The 16,624-nt window shown below is 41.8% G+C and overlaps 1 protein-coding gene across 5 annotated transcripts in view; it reads right to left on the bottom strand.

Annotated features, from left to right (window-relative positions):
* Positions 1 to 16,624, bottom strand: part of HELZ (helicase with zinc finger) — a 111,827-nt gene that overhangs the window by 92,691 nt on the left and 2,512 nt on the right. For 3 of the 5 annotated variants that reach the window (XM_053375342.1, XM_053375345.1, XM_053375344.1), the window contains exon 2: positions 15,756 to 15,919. The exons of the other annotated variants lie outside the window; for them this stretch is intronic. The gene's annotated coding sequence lies outside the window, so the exon portion shown is untranslated. The remainder of the gene's footprint in view (positions 1 to 15,755; positions 15,920 to 16,624) is intronic. 5 annotated transcript variants of the gene reach the window in all.

The following is a 16,624-nucleotide window of genomic DNA, read 5'->3' as shown; positions in this document are numbered from 1 at the left end:
ACTGATTCCCGGACCGTCCACAGGCCGGATTTAGAAGGCGATTGGGCTGGATCCGGCCCCAAGGCCTTAGTTTGCCTACCCATGGTTTAGTGCTTAGAGTAGCTGAAGAGATCCTCAGAACTGGGACTTGCAGGCTTTAGAGTCTTTCAGCAATAATAGGTACCACAAAGTGTAAACAAAAAGTAAATTGGCTGGTGTGTAGGGGAAGACAAGGAAAAATAAAGTTGTTTGTGTCATTCCTCAGTAGTCACAGAGAGTCCTGAGAATGGAAGGAGTTGTTGGCTGAAGATAAAGAGACACATATACAGTGCCCCCCCCCCAGTCCTTTCCCCCATCTCAGACCACTGGAAACTTGTTGAAGAACTTGGTGGGCTATTGTTGTACAAATTGTAATGCACTGTGCTAGATGCTGTACAATTTTAAATGTATTTTTACAGACACACCACACACCACCTTAATGAAGCTCACAGACCACCAGTGGTCCATGGACCACTGTTTGGGAACTCCTGGGATAGTATAAATATCACCCTCTTCTGGACACACAAAAATCTGTTTTTTAAAAAAAATAATTTCATGGTTGGATAAATGGATCAGAAATAAGACAAAAATAAGCATGCAAAAAGGAGCATGTGCAGAGTGGAACCAAAGTGAGCATTTATCATTTGGAAAACCGCACACAGTTATGCACTACTGCAACATAGCACAGTAATGGTTGATTTGATGCATTCAAAAACTCCATTTTCAAAGAATATATAACCATTTTAGTACGGTAACATGCTGCTGGGATACATTCACATGAAGAGTTACTTCAGTTTAACATGTTCTCAGCATGATTTGATTCCTCTACTGTAGCCCACAGGGAATGGCTGCATCTGCAACTTTCTGTACCCAACCATCTTCCTGGAAGCCCTCATGAGTTTCCTGACCATAGCTGCAGTCCTATACACACTTGCACATAAGTCCCATTCTCTCACACACTCTCTCTCTCAGCCTCAGACCCTGATCTACAATAGCAGCATAACTTTCACCCTGTACCCTGCAATCTGGCTGGTCCTCCTGCTATGGTATGGTGTCAATCGAGATACAACAGCTTTACAATCTTATATTTCCCATTTGTATTATTTTAATATGCTGTTTGGAAGGAAACCTATTTGGTTTTTCTTTTCTCAACAGAAAATGGTGTGATGAACTGCAGAAATATATTGACAGGTCTTTTAAAAATACATGTTTACCAATATAGTATAAAACACTCATAAGGCTTAATTTTGCATCTGTACCCTTGATGCCCTTCTTCTTGCAGCTTCTTATGGGCCCCACAGATTGTTATTGGTTGTGGAAAGGAAAAACACACTGAGTGCTTCTCACTTCTGTGCTGTCTGTGCACTTTTTCCAATCTAAGAGAAATCCTGAAAATATATTGGTGAAGATTGAGTAGCTCTGTCTGAGCCTTAGGAAATATATATTGATCCTTACTGACCTTCTGACCTTTTTCAAAATACTTGATTTAATTCTTTAAGTGAATTGCTGCATTCCACTGTCAGAGCACCATATGGACCACAGAAATATCTTAAATACTTCTTGAGACAAGTGATTATGGTTCTTTTGCATTCACTTTAGAAAACATAATGGCATGCCCATTTTTAATTTAAAAACTTCACTGGAGTATATATGACTGTGGCTGACTGACAACAGCAATAAATCACTACCTAAACTTATCAGTCTTTCCAATCAATGTTTTCAGAATGAACTGCATGAACCTATCCCTTAAAATGTATCACAATGGAGGGTTAGGGAGGAAACCATTGATTGAAATAAGAAATATGCCTTCAAAGTTGAGCCCTTGGAAAAGCACAGCACGCACCCCAAAATCTTGAAAATAATAGCTGAATAATAGTAGAAGTTATGGCTTGTTAGGGAATTAAAAGTTCTAAGAAACTATTTGGCTGCTTAAATTACCATCCTTCTCTTCCAAGCACTCCAATGGGTAATAAAGATTTGCAAGAAATGCAATGGGATGTATCCAACAGTGTCCTTCACACAGACGGAAGGCTCTTTGGTCCATTCTTTGGTCCATGGTTCATTCTGTGGAAAGGGGACATAATTTCTGCAGAGTCTGCCTCCCCACAGTGGCCCTTTTCCAAGCCATTTCCAGTGGGTCCCCCCTTTCACCTTCCAGAACTTTGAGGAGTGCAAAAGTCACACACATACACACAACTTTTACAACCCCCTTCAGAAAAAATAGCTTAAAACTCAGTTTTGCTGAATGATGGCTCTCCCAAAAAATGCAGAAGAGGGAAGGCAGTTTCCTTCACCTTCCTGACGTAATATCTATTTCTCCACCACCACCCACAGCAAAAAGTTTTTGGGGGAAGTTTTGACCCAGAACTGCCATTTATTGCACACCATAGCAGCTTCCCCCACTCCCCATGAACCAAAAAACAATCAAAATTCTTCAATACGCATAAAACACACACACTGTGTGATCCCCTGTGTGAGCAACAGCTGTGGTTCTGGTAGAAACCATTGCTCATGTGGTTCAAGCAAAGAGGATTCAAAGATAAGATGCATGAGAGATGAACTCTCTCTGTAGTCACACAGCGGCAGGGGGAGGTGTTTAAAAGCCCTTTATCCAATCAAGGAGATAAGAAGCTAAACCGCATAAAAGGAGCACCGTGCCAAAGCCTCTGTTGCATTTTACACTGGTAAAAACTTTTGCCTACATTTTGTTTCATGCCAGTCAGTAAATGCCAAGACCAATACTACTGTGATTTTCTTCGTATATATGAAGGTGACTTTTGCCACCATCATGCATTATGTCAGGGGGGGACGCACTACCAAAACACAACAAAAAGCAAGTTGCCAGTGGCATGTTCTCACACACTTCCGACAATAATCAGAGGTGTCCTGAGCCAGAGAAAATGGTCAGATGCATATAGAGAACTATGTCTAACATGTGCATATCTTCCACAGCCTTGAGAAAACTATTAACAGTTCATCAGTCTCCTAGGTTATTGGCCACAGAAGATGGCAAAACCTGGCCAACTGTAAAAGTAAATGCAGTCTACTGAGGTTCATAGCTGCACTGTGACAGCAGCAACAATCCTTTCACCAAGCTGCACCCCCACTGCTCTGTTGTTAGTGGGTCATATGATGTGGGGGGGGGGAGCTTAACAAAAATGGAAGCACTTTTAAATACACAATACAGTGGTACCTCGGGTTACATACACTTCAGGTTACATATGCTTCAGATTACGGACTCCGCTAACCCAGAAATATTACCTCGGGTTAAGAACTTTGCTTCAGGATGAGAACAGAAATCATGCTCCGGTGGCACGGCAGCAGCGGGAGGCCCCATTAGCTAAAGTGGTGCTTCAGGTTAAGAACAGTTTCAGGTTAAGAACGGATCTCCAGAACAAATTAAGTACGTAACCAGAGGTACCACTGTACTGTTAAATATGTGGTGAAAGCTTTAACTTTTTTGGTATGGCTTTTCTGAGTCTACAGGCATATTATCACTGGCTAGGAAGCACTTACAGGTAGTTTTAAGTCTTGTAAATTTCTTAAAACATCCCAAGAACTACTATTTCTAGTATTATTTATACTAGAATGTGGCTCTCCTGTTATTAGACTACAACTCCCATCATTCCTGAATCATAACGATTGGCCATACTTGCTGGAAATGATGTGAACTGATGTCCAACAACTTACAGTTCCCCGTCCCAGCCATTAGTTCATGCTACTTTTGCAAAACAGCCATCAGTGATCATTTTCTTACCTACTGCACTTTAATCCACAATCATACAAACACATACAAAGGGTCCAACATTGCAAAATATACTGAAAACATCTGAATGATCCCAATAGGGTTCACGCTACACAAAACAACAATAAAAACAGACCAGTTTCACAGCACTTGAAGATTTTTTTCATTCTAATGGTTGATATTGCAGCTTGTGAAGGAAAGCAGTACGCTACATGCCAATCGTAAAGCAAACTAACAAAAAACCTGTTTTCTTTGGAATTGGTAGGAAATTGGGCATTTGCATGGGTATTACCAATAACATTAGTATACCAAGTATATAAAAAAGAAAATAACAGCTTTTAGATATTTCAATTAGTGTCCCAATAGAGTAGTTATCATTTATTTAAAATGCAAAGGCAATTCTCTTCAAGCCCCGTAGCGAGCTACATTTTTACAAGAAAGAAATATTTGACAAGGAACATATGGAAAATGCTTAAACAGTTACTGCATATTATCCTAAACAATCCTCAACAATCTGCTTTTAGCCCAGTGGTTTTCTAAGCTTCCCCCAAATACACAGTCCAAACCAGGAAATTTATCAGCTGCACACTCCATGCATTTGAAACTTGCGTCCCACCCAGAATATTTTGATTTAATCACAGCAGCTAGGAAGGGTAGGGCAGAGAACTTTGAATGAAAATAGTGCCTGAATACAGCATACAAAGGTCCCATATAAAACCTATGCTGCTGATTCTTTCAGCTGAAACTACTCCAGTAAGAACTTCTGGGCAAGGTTCTCAATTTAGTGCTACAAAATGTTAAGGAAACACAGTATTAAGAGTTAACTTCTCTCTCCTACAGTATCATGTACTTTTACCTGTCCTATAGTCACATGTAATCTGTGCCATTATTAGTCTAGCAAAGATATTAAGAAGGTATGACTAAATAGGTAGACATATTCCTTCTTACTTGGTCACATTAAAACTGCATCTCAGATGACATCCTCTGAGCAAGGATGAAAGTGGAAGTTGAGAATATCGAAAGGAGTTGCTCCTCCAAATGCAAAGCAAATCTACTTCTTGTGCAAGGGAATGGGTGGTACTGTGGTCTAAACCATTGAGCCTCTTGGGCTTGGCGATCGGAAGGTCAGCGGTTCAAATCTGCGTGACAGTGGTGAGCTCCCGTTGCTCTGTCCCAGCTCCTGCCAACCTAGCAGTTCGAAAGCACACCAATGCAAGTAGATAAAACAGGTACCGCTGCAGCGGGAAGGTAAACGGCGTTTCCGTGCACTCTGGCATTTGTCACAGTGTCCCGTTGTACCAAAGGCGGTCTAGTCATGCTGGCCACATGACCCGGAAAGATGTCTGTGGACAAACACTGGTTCCCTTGGCCTGAAAAGCGAGATGAGTGCCGCACCCCATAGTCACCTTTGACTGGACTTAATGGTCCAGGGGCCCTTTACCTTTTAGCTTACTTCTTGTACATAATTTGGAAAGAGATAGGTAAGGCCAATTAGCAACCCTACTCTAGCCTTAGAGCACTTGCTGAATTTTTTTCAAGCATGGTCATACTTTTGCTGGAAACTGGCATGGTGACATAGCAAGCACCCACAAGCTTCGTGTTGTCATAGTTCAAATGTAGCCAATATGCTGCCCTCCAGATGTCACTGACTACGACTACCATCATTTCTGACCATTAGCCATGCTGTCTGGGGCTCATGGGAGGTGAAGTCCAACAACATCTGGGTGGCATAATGGCTACCCCTGCCTACTTATTCAAGTTCTGACTTATTTTGTAATGCAACTCATTGCCCAATGAATAGATCAGTAATTTGGTTTCATGGCTTACTTTTTTCCAACGAAGTTTCTAGTCTCTGTCATTTGAGAGATATTAGGCAAAATATTCTTCCGAATTGCTCAGCAAGAAGAAAGCCTTGCTCCCTCCTGCCATCATCCTCGCCAACTGGTGAATGTCGCAGCAACATATCTTGCTTTATATTTACCTCTGTTGAACACACTGATCAATGAAGAAGATATAAGCAGGATTTCAATTGGCCTCCTTATCAATAATAGCAGATTGGCAAGGGTTTTAATTGGATTCAATACAGAGCAGCACAGTGTGAACAGCTTTTCCCCAGATTGATCTTCAAAAAGAGAAAGTCCTCGGTGTAACATAGTGGCATGTACAGAAGAGTTATTCCCTTTACTACTGCTTCACATAGTGCAATAGAAAATGAGAGGAATGTTTTGGGAGCCTTGGCTCATTTAAATATAAATCAGAACAACTGGTATGGGACTATTCCTTTTATAGAACCCAGTTGCAAAGACCCATTTTGCCAAGTCTCCCTAACGTGCTATACACCCCCAAATACACTGAACGAGTAGGGAGCTCGTGATCCTACAATTGTTGTTGAAATACAACTCCCCTCAACCCAGACCATACGTCAAGCTGGTTGGGGCTAGTGGAAACTGCATTCCAACAATATCTGGCAACAGGTTCCCCCATCCTTGCTCTAAAGTGAGAATCGGGGCCATAACTACAGTGGAATGATGGGTGCAACCACACACACACACAAGTGTCTATGGGGCACAGCAAGGGCTAAGACAACTCATCCAAGTAAGCCAACAACAGAATTGTGTATGAGTGGGGGGGGGGATGCAAAGGGATGGAGGCAAGGAAGTATGTTTCAGTCAGCACTGTATCTCACACTTAAATGAATTACATCCACCTGAGGACTCCAACTATAACAGTCAACTTTGCTGAACATGAACTACTCAAAACTGTCAGAACATAAAAAAGATCAACTGGCATCCTGCAATCCTCATTCCTAGCATCACATCAAAATCACTCTTAAGAAAATCCTTTAGACACCAATATATAGATTTTTGTGCATGCGTAGAACTCTTGGAACCGAACCCCCGCATAAGATGTGATCATACTGTCCTAAAAGCCAGCGGCCATGAAACAGAGACAGTTAAGTGGTGAAGTGTATGCAGGATTATAGAAGTATGTTGTTCACAAGGACTAATTCTTATTAGCGTGCTAGCAGCCTGCTAATCCCTTCCCCCACTAAAAGTAGAGTGCAAACAATTAAACACACCCACAAATCGAGCCCACATTAGAAGCATCTCTCATCTTTTATTTATTTTCTACAGTTTCTGGGTTGAAGGCGTAATTAACTTCTAATGTTATAAAAATAATTCAATCTTCATTGCAAGCAAACTTGCAGAAACGTTTTAAGACAAGCAGCTTGGAAATACTATAAAAATTCAATACTACAGCTTTGGGTTTGTAAATGTTGCATAAAGGAGGGGAGCAACACTTCACTGTTTAGCTTAAATCCCTCATCAAGCATTCCAGATTCAAAGTCTAGAAGCATACTTACAAAACATATTTCAGAATGAAGACATTTACTGCCCTCCCTCCAAAAAAAATTCTTAAACAGGATTATTACTCTTGCATTTAAATCCCAAACTTTAGAAAGTTTTGTGGGAGGGAATCCCACTAACTCAAAATGGAATCAAAATCCAGTTTTGAAAAGGAGCACCCAGCACAGTGATTTTGATTCTACCTTCAGGAAACCCTTTCCACATTAGCTTTTCTCCCGAGGAATCCTTATTATTAGAGGATTTTGAGGCATATCATAGTGTGCAGTGTTCATTATGCTACATACCAGGCCGGCTGGTCCTTGCTTCTGTCCTGCGTGAACACGGAAAATGCCCCTACAGCTGCATAGTAATGCTGAGCAAGTTGTGTCTCTGGGAGTACTGACCTTCATTACTTTTCCCCTGATAAGCTGCCAAGGGATTTCAGACCTCCCTAGACTACACTTTGAAAACCATTGCCCTATCAGAACACATACAAAACATGTCTCTATCAACATATTAACACTACTGATTCATCTGGGTAGTACTTATGAAATTACCTGTAACTGTAACTTATATAGATAAGCTGGTTTCTTCTGAGGTTTCTTTTTATATCAGTAAGATGGAGAATACCTATTTATTATGTCAGATTTTATCAACTACCTCTACCAGGCATGTCCAAAGTCCATTTCGGGGGCCTAATGCAGCCCACCGCTCAGTTTAATCCAGCCCCTGTGGCAGTTTATTTCCAGGGGTAAAATCCTAAAAAAACCTCAACTACTTCAATCCTAAAAAAAAGGTAAGCAACTTTGGTTGGCTCTTTGGTCGGCCCTCACGGCCCTTCACTTCATCAGATCTGGCCCTCTTTGGGAAAAGTTTGGACACCACTGCGTCTAAACGAACCCCACTGAATCATCAGAACACTTTTCCAGTTACATGTGTTTAAACCTAAACATGGTCAGCTGGACAGTTCTTCAAAATGTTGTAGACTATTAGAGAAAATATGGTTGGAGATTTGAAATAGAGTTTTGCACCAAAGGGACATACCTCCATGATAGCATTACAAGTCTGAATTTTTACAATATAGTATGAGGCAAATATAGCATCCAGCACAGAGCTAGACTTTTACTCCCAAAACAGGTGTTCTCAAACGGTGGCATACTGCTCACAGCTAGTCTGGTTTGCGTATACTTTAACAAATTTACTTCTACATTATGCCCATTCTAGATGAAGCCAATTTGAAAAGTTTCCAAGTTGAAACTCTGCTTCTTCTGTATTTAGTGAAGCTAAACTAGCAGTGCTTTGTCTGACAAATTGATCAGTGACACAACACAAGTACAAACCTAGCAACACCTATCTGTTACTTACCAAAGCTTCCTGTTTACTTCCCCCAGCCACCAATATATCAGTGTGCACTAGGAACTGGAAAGGAATTCAGCATATCCCTCTAATATTTTGTTGTGGACCCAGATGCCACCTGAAAATGCACAGCAGTATGTTTCCTCTGAAGCTGGGTAGGAACAGAAGTACAGTGGTACCTTTGGATGTGAACGGGATCCGTTCCGGAGCCCCATTTGCATCCTGAAGCAAACACAACCCACATCTGCGTGTGCGTGGGCCGCGATTCGCCGCTTGAGCGTCTGCGCATGCGGCGAAACCTGGAAGTAACGTGCTTCGTTACTTCCGGGTCTCCGCGGAGCACAACCCGAAAACGCTCAACCTGAAGCATATTTAACCCAAGGTATGACTGTATAACTGTCCACTGTCTCTGAAATCTTCATAACCCTTGTATTGCTGAACTAACAGTTCAATGGAAAAGTAATTTTCCAATGAACAAACATTTCTATATTCAGTTAAGATAGCAGCTAATAAGTACAAAACAAATATACTCATCTTCTGCAGCAACCAGTTTTCTTTTAATATAGGGGTTCTCAAAGGGTGTGACACACCACATTGGTGTGGCTGAAGAGGATGGCAAGTGTGGCAGGAAGATTCAAGGACAATCAAAGAAATATTTTAACATTTCAGTGTTGTGTAGTATAGTAATATGGATAGACACATTTTCAAAATGAGAGAAAGAGCAAGCAATACAGAAGACAATTCTAGCTGTGATTCAGAGTCACCACTCAAACAGGGAGCTGAAGAAGACTTGTTTAATTGGACACCAGTAGCAGGCCAAAGCAAATCTCCAAAAAAGAAAGTTTGTCAACAATATGTGGATAGCTATCTTGTTTGTATCCTTTGCTCCCACACAGGCTACACATGTCCTGCTCAGAGTAGGCTAAATGAAATTAATGAACGTGACTAAGTTAGAACCATTAATTTCAACAGGTGTGCTCTAAGTAAAACTTAGTTGAATACCACCCATATACGTAACTAGAAATCTGGAGCATGTTCCTCCAAATTAGAGAATATGAAATTTGCTTAATACTTCTGGCAATTTGAACATATACAAGCATGCAGATCAACTATCCTGCTTCCCTTATCCTTTCACTGTTTACCCACTAAATCTCTTGGAAGTATGGTCCCTTTATAAACAGGCAAGATCACGAGACATAGTCCCCAGGCATTGCAAACCCAAAGAATTACACAACATTCAGCTAATTCAGTCTGTTCTGAATACCAGATGTATTTCTGGAGACTGTATCATAAAAAAAATCACAGTAGGACTTGCAAAGCTAACTTAGATCACTTTAAAAGACAGACCTATTTTACGACTCAGCAAAGGACTTCAGTTTTAACACAGCCACGTCTATTCCTTTTGCAGGTAGCAAGACTGACAGATTAACAACCTACCCCCTGTGTGTAACCGTTAATGCTCCCTTGATCTCAAACTTACTCTGACTTTACAATTCTAAATACATTGATTTATATCCAGAGATTCCCATGAATGGAGTTCTGCTTATAGATCTCCCACTGGCAGAAGCTAAACTATGGGATTCGCTCCCACATGAGGCTGGGATGGCCACCAACTTGAACGGCTTTAAAAAAGGACTGGAAAAATTCATGGAGGATAAGAATATCAATGCCTTCTAGCCTGGGTGTCTATGTTCTGCCTTCCACAGTTACAGACAGTGTGGTTCTCAAGACTAGTTGCTGCAATGAGGAGTGCTTTTGTGTTCGGGTCTTGCTTGCATGCTTCTCATAGGTATCTAGTTGGAGACTATGAGAACAGGATCCTGGACTAAATGGACCATTGGCCCGACCCGGCAAACTCTTCTTATATTCTTATGTTACATTCTCTAGGAAAAAATAAAGATTCCATAGCAGAAAGTCAATAAATCGTTGCATGAGCAGACTTTTGCTCATGCAATAGGACTTTACTTTCTTCTCCTCCCCACTACAGCCCCAAATCTGGTCTTAAGAGTTCCCAAATCCTCTGAAGCAGACAGGGGTGTAGCATGGGGGGGAAGCAGCCAGGGCAATTGCCCCGGGCGAATTAGGGGTTGGGTGCATGCTGCTCACACCGCCCTCCAAGTCAGTCCTGCGTGGCTTTGTGAGGCTGGGAAAAAGCACACAGGGAGGGGAGCATGAGAAGGGCCTCAGCCTTGCAAAGGTGAGGCTGGGATCAAAGGGCGCATAACTGTTGTGCCCTTCTCACACACCTTCCCCGAGCGGCTTTGCAAGGAGTGCTTCCATGGAACCCGCTGCACTAGGCAAGCCCTCACCACCGAAGCGGCAGTCTGGAGCAGCAGGCTTTGTTCGCCCTCTGAGCCCCGCCATGGAAACACTCCTTGCAAAGCCATTTGGGGAGGGCGCATGAGAAGGGTACATAGCTGTTGTGGCGAGTGTTCCAACAGCGAGGGCTGGCCATGTGCAGCTGGCTCCTTCACCCTCCGCGCCCTGCCCCAGGCTCCATGGGAACATGCTCCACCACTGGGAGCAGATTCTGATGGCATGCACAGGAGCTGCAGGGAAGAGGAAATCCACCTGTATGCACTGAAGTCCATTCTGCTTGTTTGTGGACACCTTTGCATACGACCCACTGATTAACTAAAGCTTCTCCTGCATGGTTTGTTTTTACACGCTGTTCTCTCTCTCTCTTTTTTTTTTTTAAAGTGCTTTGATTATTTTTAAGTAAAAAAGTTTATGATTTTGGATTCTAAGAAACTTGAGTAGAAGAGAGCTTGCAAAATAAATTTTCAGCTCCCTGCACTCCTTGAATAAATTATCCAGAGGGTCAGTAGCCCCCTTTGAATAGCATGGGATGCAGTGCAGTGGCTGCTGGGAAAGGACAAAAGTGGTCAGTGGCATCTTCCACAAAGTTCCTTCCACTTCCACTTGTAGTTCTGAGCATCCATGCCTATATAAATGTAATAATAATAATACTCAGTTGTGTGAATCTTCATCTCAGCAAGCTTCTACAAGTCCAACTTCCCAATGAGGGCAACAGACAAGGTGAATTTCTAATGAATTAGCAGAAATGTGGGCAAGCTTCTTTATTTAAATGCCCCACTGCTAACTTTAAATACTGCAAGTACACACATACTGAAACATGCTAATATATCTGAAACATGCTGATATGTCTGTGTGTGTAGGTATGATGAAAGGGTATGCATATTTCTGTGGCACTCACTTTCTCACACGCACGTAATGAGAGAGAGCATGTGTCATCTTCATTTATCTGTCAACTTTGAGCAATTGTACAGTGTGCGCACAACTTGCCTTTTCCCCCCCCCTCAAAATATGAACTAGTCCCTACCAGTAGTTACCTGACATCTGCTTGGCATGGGCTACATAAAGGTACAGATACAGGGACCCCTGACCGTTAGGTCCAGTCACAGACGACTCTGGGGTTGCGGCGCTCATCTCACTCTATTGGCCGAGGGAGCCAGCGTACAGCTTCCAGGTCATGTGGCCAGCATGACTAAGCCGCCTCTGGCAAACCAGAGCAGTGCATGGAAACGCCATTTACCTTCCCGCTGGAGTGGTACCTATTTATCTACTTGCACTCTGACGTGCATTGGAACTTGCTTTTTTGTGAAAAGGTTTAAGACAGCAGTAACAATTGGAATTACCAATGGATGAAACAAGGCCTTGTTTTGTGTCTATCACCAGCAAGATACACTGAGAAAGGTGAGTGAGCAATGTGTCATGAAGGGGGGGAAATAGGGCAGAGGGAGGAAAAGCTATGAACACCATGTGTTTTGTGTATGGAATCCCTGAAGTGGCTGCAATGGCTCAAATGAAGCCAGAACCACAATGAAAATGCAGGGTGCTTTCATTATCACATTTCCAGAATAGCAAAGACGTGTCAGAGTATATTAGGATGTGACTTTATCGCCATCCACTTTGAGATGCTGAACCTGTTTAATTCCTAGATAGATATGAATAGTATAAATAGTTTGGAATACAAATATAACTGAGCTCAATGCGAAGCCCAATGTAAAGCAGTAGCAGGTCTATTTTAACTCTGTTTGATATGCTGCAATTTTTTAAAAAAAGATCAGATGCATGAACCAGTAACATTTGTTTTAAAAATTAAAAACAAAAGATTAATGTCTAAAATACTTCTACCCTTTCTGTGATAACATTGCAAGCTATTTAAAGCATTTTTTTAAAAAAATCTAGACAAGACTTGGCCAGTCAAGTTCACCACACATTGGGAGGAATTAAACATTGCACTAAGGTGATCCTTTTCTAGATGCAAGCGTTTCTGCTTGCTCAATGGAACAACCTCTATCTCCTTTCTCAGCATGCTGTTCTAGGAGTTCTCCTGACCCTCCAGACTAAATATGGGGAAGGCACAGGGGCACGCAAGGTGAGGAGAGATGGGAAATCCTGTTGCCCTAACAGGAGTTCTTGCACTGGCTTCTGCTAGTGCACCAGGTTAGTGGAATCTGGGCTATCAGCCATATTCAGACATTACACAAAGTCATGGTTTAGCACAATGTAAATGAGCAGGAGCACCTATGTGGATGAGCAATAAAGACTATTTTTTTTATTTAAAAAATAGGCCAAACCATGCTCAGGAATCAAATGTAGATCCTAAGTAAATTGTGAATACCAGTTTACTTTATTGCTCAAAGAGCTTTCTAAGAGTACAACACTGATTTTGACTAGCTGTGCATTTTCTCCTTCCTTTCCTAGCCACTGAAAGAGAAAATGCAATGGAGGTGCAACTATACACCTACCTTTTCTGGCAGGAAGATGGGGACTGTTTCCACTAGCATGTGGTGGAGGGTGTAACTACCATGAAACATGCAGCCAAGGCAGTAAAGTATAGGCACTATACCTAGCATAGGCAGAAGACTGCTACATCACACCACATAAGATTTTTTTCATCCCACCGTCCAGCCAAAAAAGGCTTCCGTGTAGGCTTATAAATCACTGCAAACAAGACAATATGAATAGGATCCATACAGAGATGGCTCTAGATACTGAGCCATCTAACCCTAAACGACTTTGGACCAAAATACCTAGCAGAATACCACTCCTAGTCAATCTTTATGACCTCCTGAGAAGTCCCTGTTAGTTATTCCCTGACCAGCAGAATAGGTAAAGGTGAAGGACCCCTGGACATTTAAGTCCAGTCAAAAGTGACTATGGGTATGGTGCTCATCTCCAGGCCAAGGGAGCTGGCGTTTGTCCACAGTCAGCTTTCCAAGTCATGTGACAAACATGACTAAAATGCTTCTGGTATAACGGAATACCATGACGGAAACCAGAGCACACAGAAACGCCATTTACCTTCCCATCACAGAGGTACCTATTTATCTACTTGCACTGGCATGCTTTCAAACTGCTAGTTTGGCAGAAGCTGGGACAGAGGAACAGGAGCTCACCCCGTCGTACTGATTCGAACTGCCGACCTTCTGGTCAGCAAGCCCAAGAGGCTCAGTGGTTTAGATCACAGCGCCACCTGCGTCACATAGTGACAAGGTGGAAGACTACCTTCTTGGTTATGTAGCACCCATTCTCTGGAATGCCCTCAATCACTGTAATATATGATGCAGAAGCAATAATAACCTTCAAACGCCTCTTAAACATTTCCATGTTTACACAAGCTTTCATGGACTCATGGACTTGTATTTTAATTCTCTGTTCTATGTACTGCTCAGTTTTATCCGTGGTATATAGTTTTGGGTTTTTTCTTTCCAGCTTGTAGGTAGGTTTATTGAATACAGTGGAACCTTGGTTCTCGAATGGCTTAGTTGACAAACAAATCGGCTCCTGAACGCCGAAAACCCAGAAGTGTTCCAGTTTTCGAACATTTTTCGGAAGCCGCTGCGCCTTGGTTTTTGAACATTGTGGGAGTCGAACGGATTATGCTCGAGAACCAAGATTTCACTGTACTATTGTACAGTGGTACCTCGGGTTACATAAGCTTCAGGTTAAACACACTTCAGGTTACAGACTCCGCTAACCCAGAAATAGTACCTTGGGTTAAGAACTTTGCTTCAGGATGAGAACAGAAATCGTGCTCTGGTGGCGCGGCGGCAGCAGGAGGCCCCATTAGCTGAAGTGGTGCTTCAAGTTAAGAACAGTTTCAGCTTAAGAACAGACCTCCGGAACGAATTAAGTACTTAACCCAAGGTACCACTGTATTTTTACTGTGCTTATATAAAGCCGTTAAATATTTTTATTACATTAAGTGGTTTAAAAATTGCATGAATGAAATAGAGCAAGTGTGATTCACAAGATTATTAACAGAAGATCCAAATAAAGCCTCTGCAACACGTACTATTTGCCACTGAGCAGCACACCAACTAGCCTATGATTGTGGTATACAAATAGTCAATGTGAATGTGTAGCGAAGCTTAAACATAAACTCTAAATGGGAGCACCTATACAATATTTTGTGTTGTGTTTATAAAAGTGAAGATAACACTTCCCTGTCTTGCAGGGTGAACAACAACATCTGCGAGGGGTAGGCCCCAAACCAATGGGTTCAAATGACAAAGAAAATTTATTTGTACTAAGCGTTAAAACTTCCTGATGCTGCTAGCTGTTTGACAACAGAACAGACTGCCTCAGAAGATGATGGCTTCTTCATCATTAGATGGACATCCAGCCTCTGTTTAAAAACCCTTATCAGGGATAGGTTCATGCATCAGCAGCGGGTTGGACTAGTTGAACTTTGAGGCCCCTTCCAACTCTCTGACTTTGTAATACTTAGTTCAAAAATTAATTCTACCCATTATGCTGTACATTAAGTTGTAGAATAGATGTGTGTGTAAATAAAAAGAGTTGTCTTGAACTATATTCAAAAAATGAGACAAGCCTCAAATTGGTGCTTGGTAGAAAAATTGTATTGCAGCAGAGTCAAACCACCGTCTGCCCAAAGGTGATCAGAAATCTTCATCAGGGTAACGAGATAAGATATTATCTTCCTACAAAGATTATTTCCTTACAGTGCAACCCTGTATCTGTTTATTCAGAAGTACAATTGTGTTCAATGAGGCTTACAGCACAATGCTATGAATACCTACTCAGATTCAAGTGCCACTGATTTCAATAAAGTAAGTAACTTTCGTATTATAGCGTTACTCCCTGTTTAGTATATTGCAGCCTTAGGTACCTTACTCTCAAGGGATTCTTCCTTCAGGAAAAAATGTATCTGGTTATTCTCCCCATGGAAGTTTACAAATTGAAATACTTGAGAAAATTTATAGGTTTTACTCTGCCAAATTAAAAAAGGATCCTACCAAACACCAGTTTGAGGCCTGCATCTCTTCTTCTTAGTTCTTTTCCTTTTCATTCATTCTTTCTTGAGCTGCATTCAGGCATCTACTCTGTTGCTACAAAGCAGCCAAAGGGAGATCTGCCTGATGGTCCTATATCTATGGCACAGATGGGGTACTTTCTTACACTGGAAAAAAGGTAATAAAATATTAATAATATTTAGCATTTACGAAGCACTCTTCACAGACATTATCTCAATGAATTCACAAGGGAGATCAGCACCACTATACCCATAACACAGATGGGCATAGTGCTGGGTGGAGCTAATGGGATTGGTGAAGGCTGACCTAGCAAATGCATGGATGATTGTGGGGGCTGTCACCAGAATTTTTTGTATGTTATCCATCATCATCATCATCATAAATTATTATTTATACCCCGCCCATCTGGCTGGGTTTCCCTAGCCACTCTGGGCAGCCGCTTCCAACAGAACACTAAATTATCAACTGCAAGCCACTTTGAGGGCCAGTGAGTGGTGGGAAAGTAGCATATAAATGTTGTTACAGCAGACATCAACTTCCTCACTCGTTCACCACTATGCATTTGGTGCACTGTGAATATTTTCTATAAGCCTAAACCAGATCCACATGAAAGTTTGCTGCAAATAAGGCGTTGCTTACATAACCAGCTCTGCTAAGATTAAAGTCCTTCAGCTCATAGATTTCATTATACTTAAGTTAGCCGTAGTACAATAATTCTCAAAAGTGGGAGGATTACAAGGAAGATCAGCAACAGAGGGTATCAGCAACAACCATGAAGGCATTATGGCATAACAACAGAATCAACTAGGGGTGGGACCATCACGTGACTCCAAAGACATCAAAGGAATTCC

This window comes from Podarcis raffonei, chromosome 2 (genome assembly GCF_027172205.1).
Source record: "Podarcis raffonei isolate rPodRaf1 chromosome 2, rPodRaf1.pri, whole genome shotgun sequence".
Taxonomy (NCBI): domain Eukaryota; kingdom Metazoa; phylum Chordata; class Lepidosauria; order Squamata; family Lacertidae; genus Podarcis; species Podarcis raffonei.
This window is presented reverse-complemented; position numbering and strand designations above follow the sequence as displayed.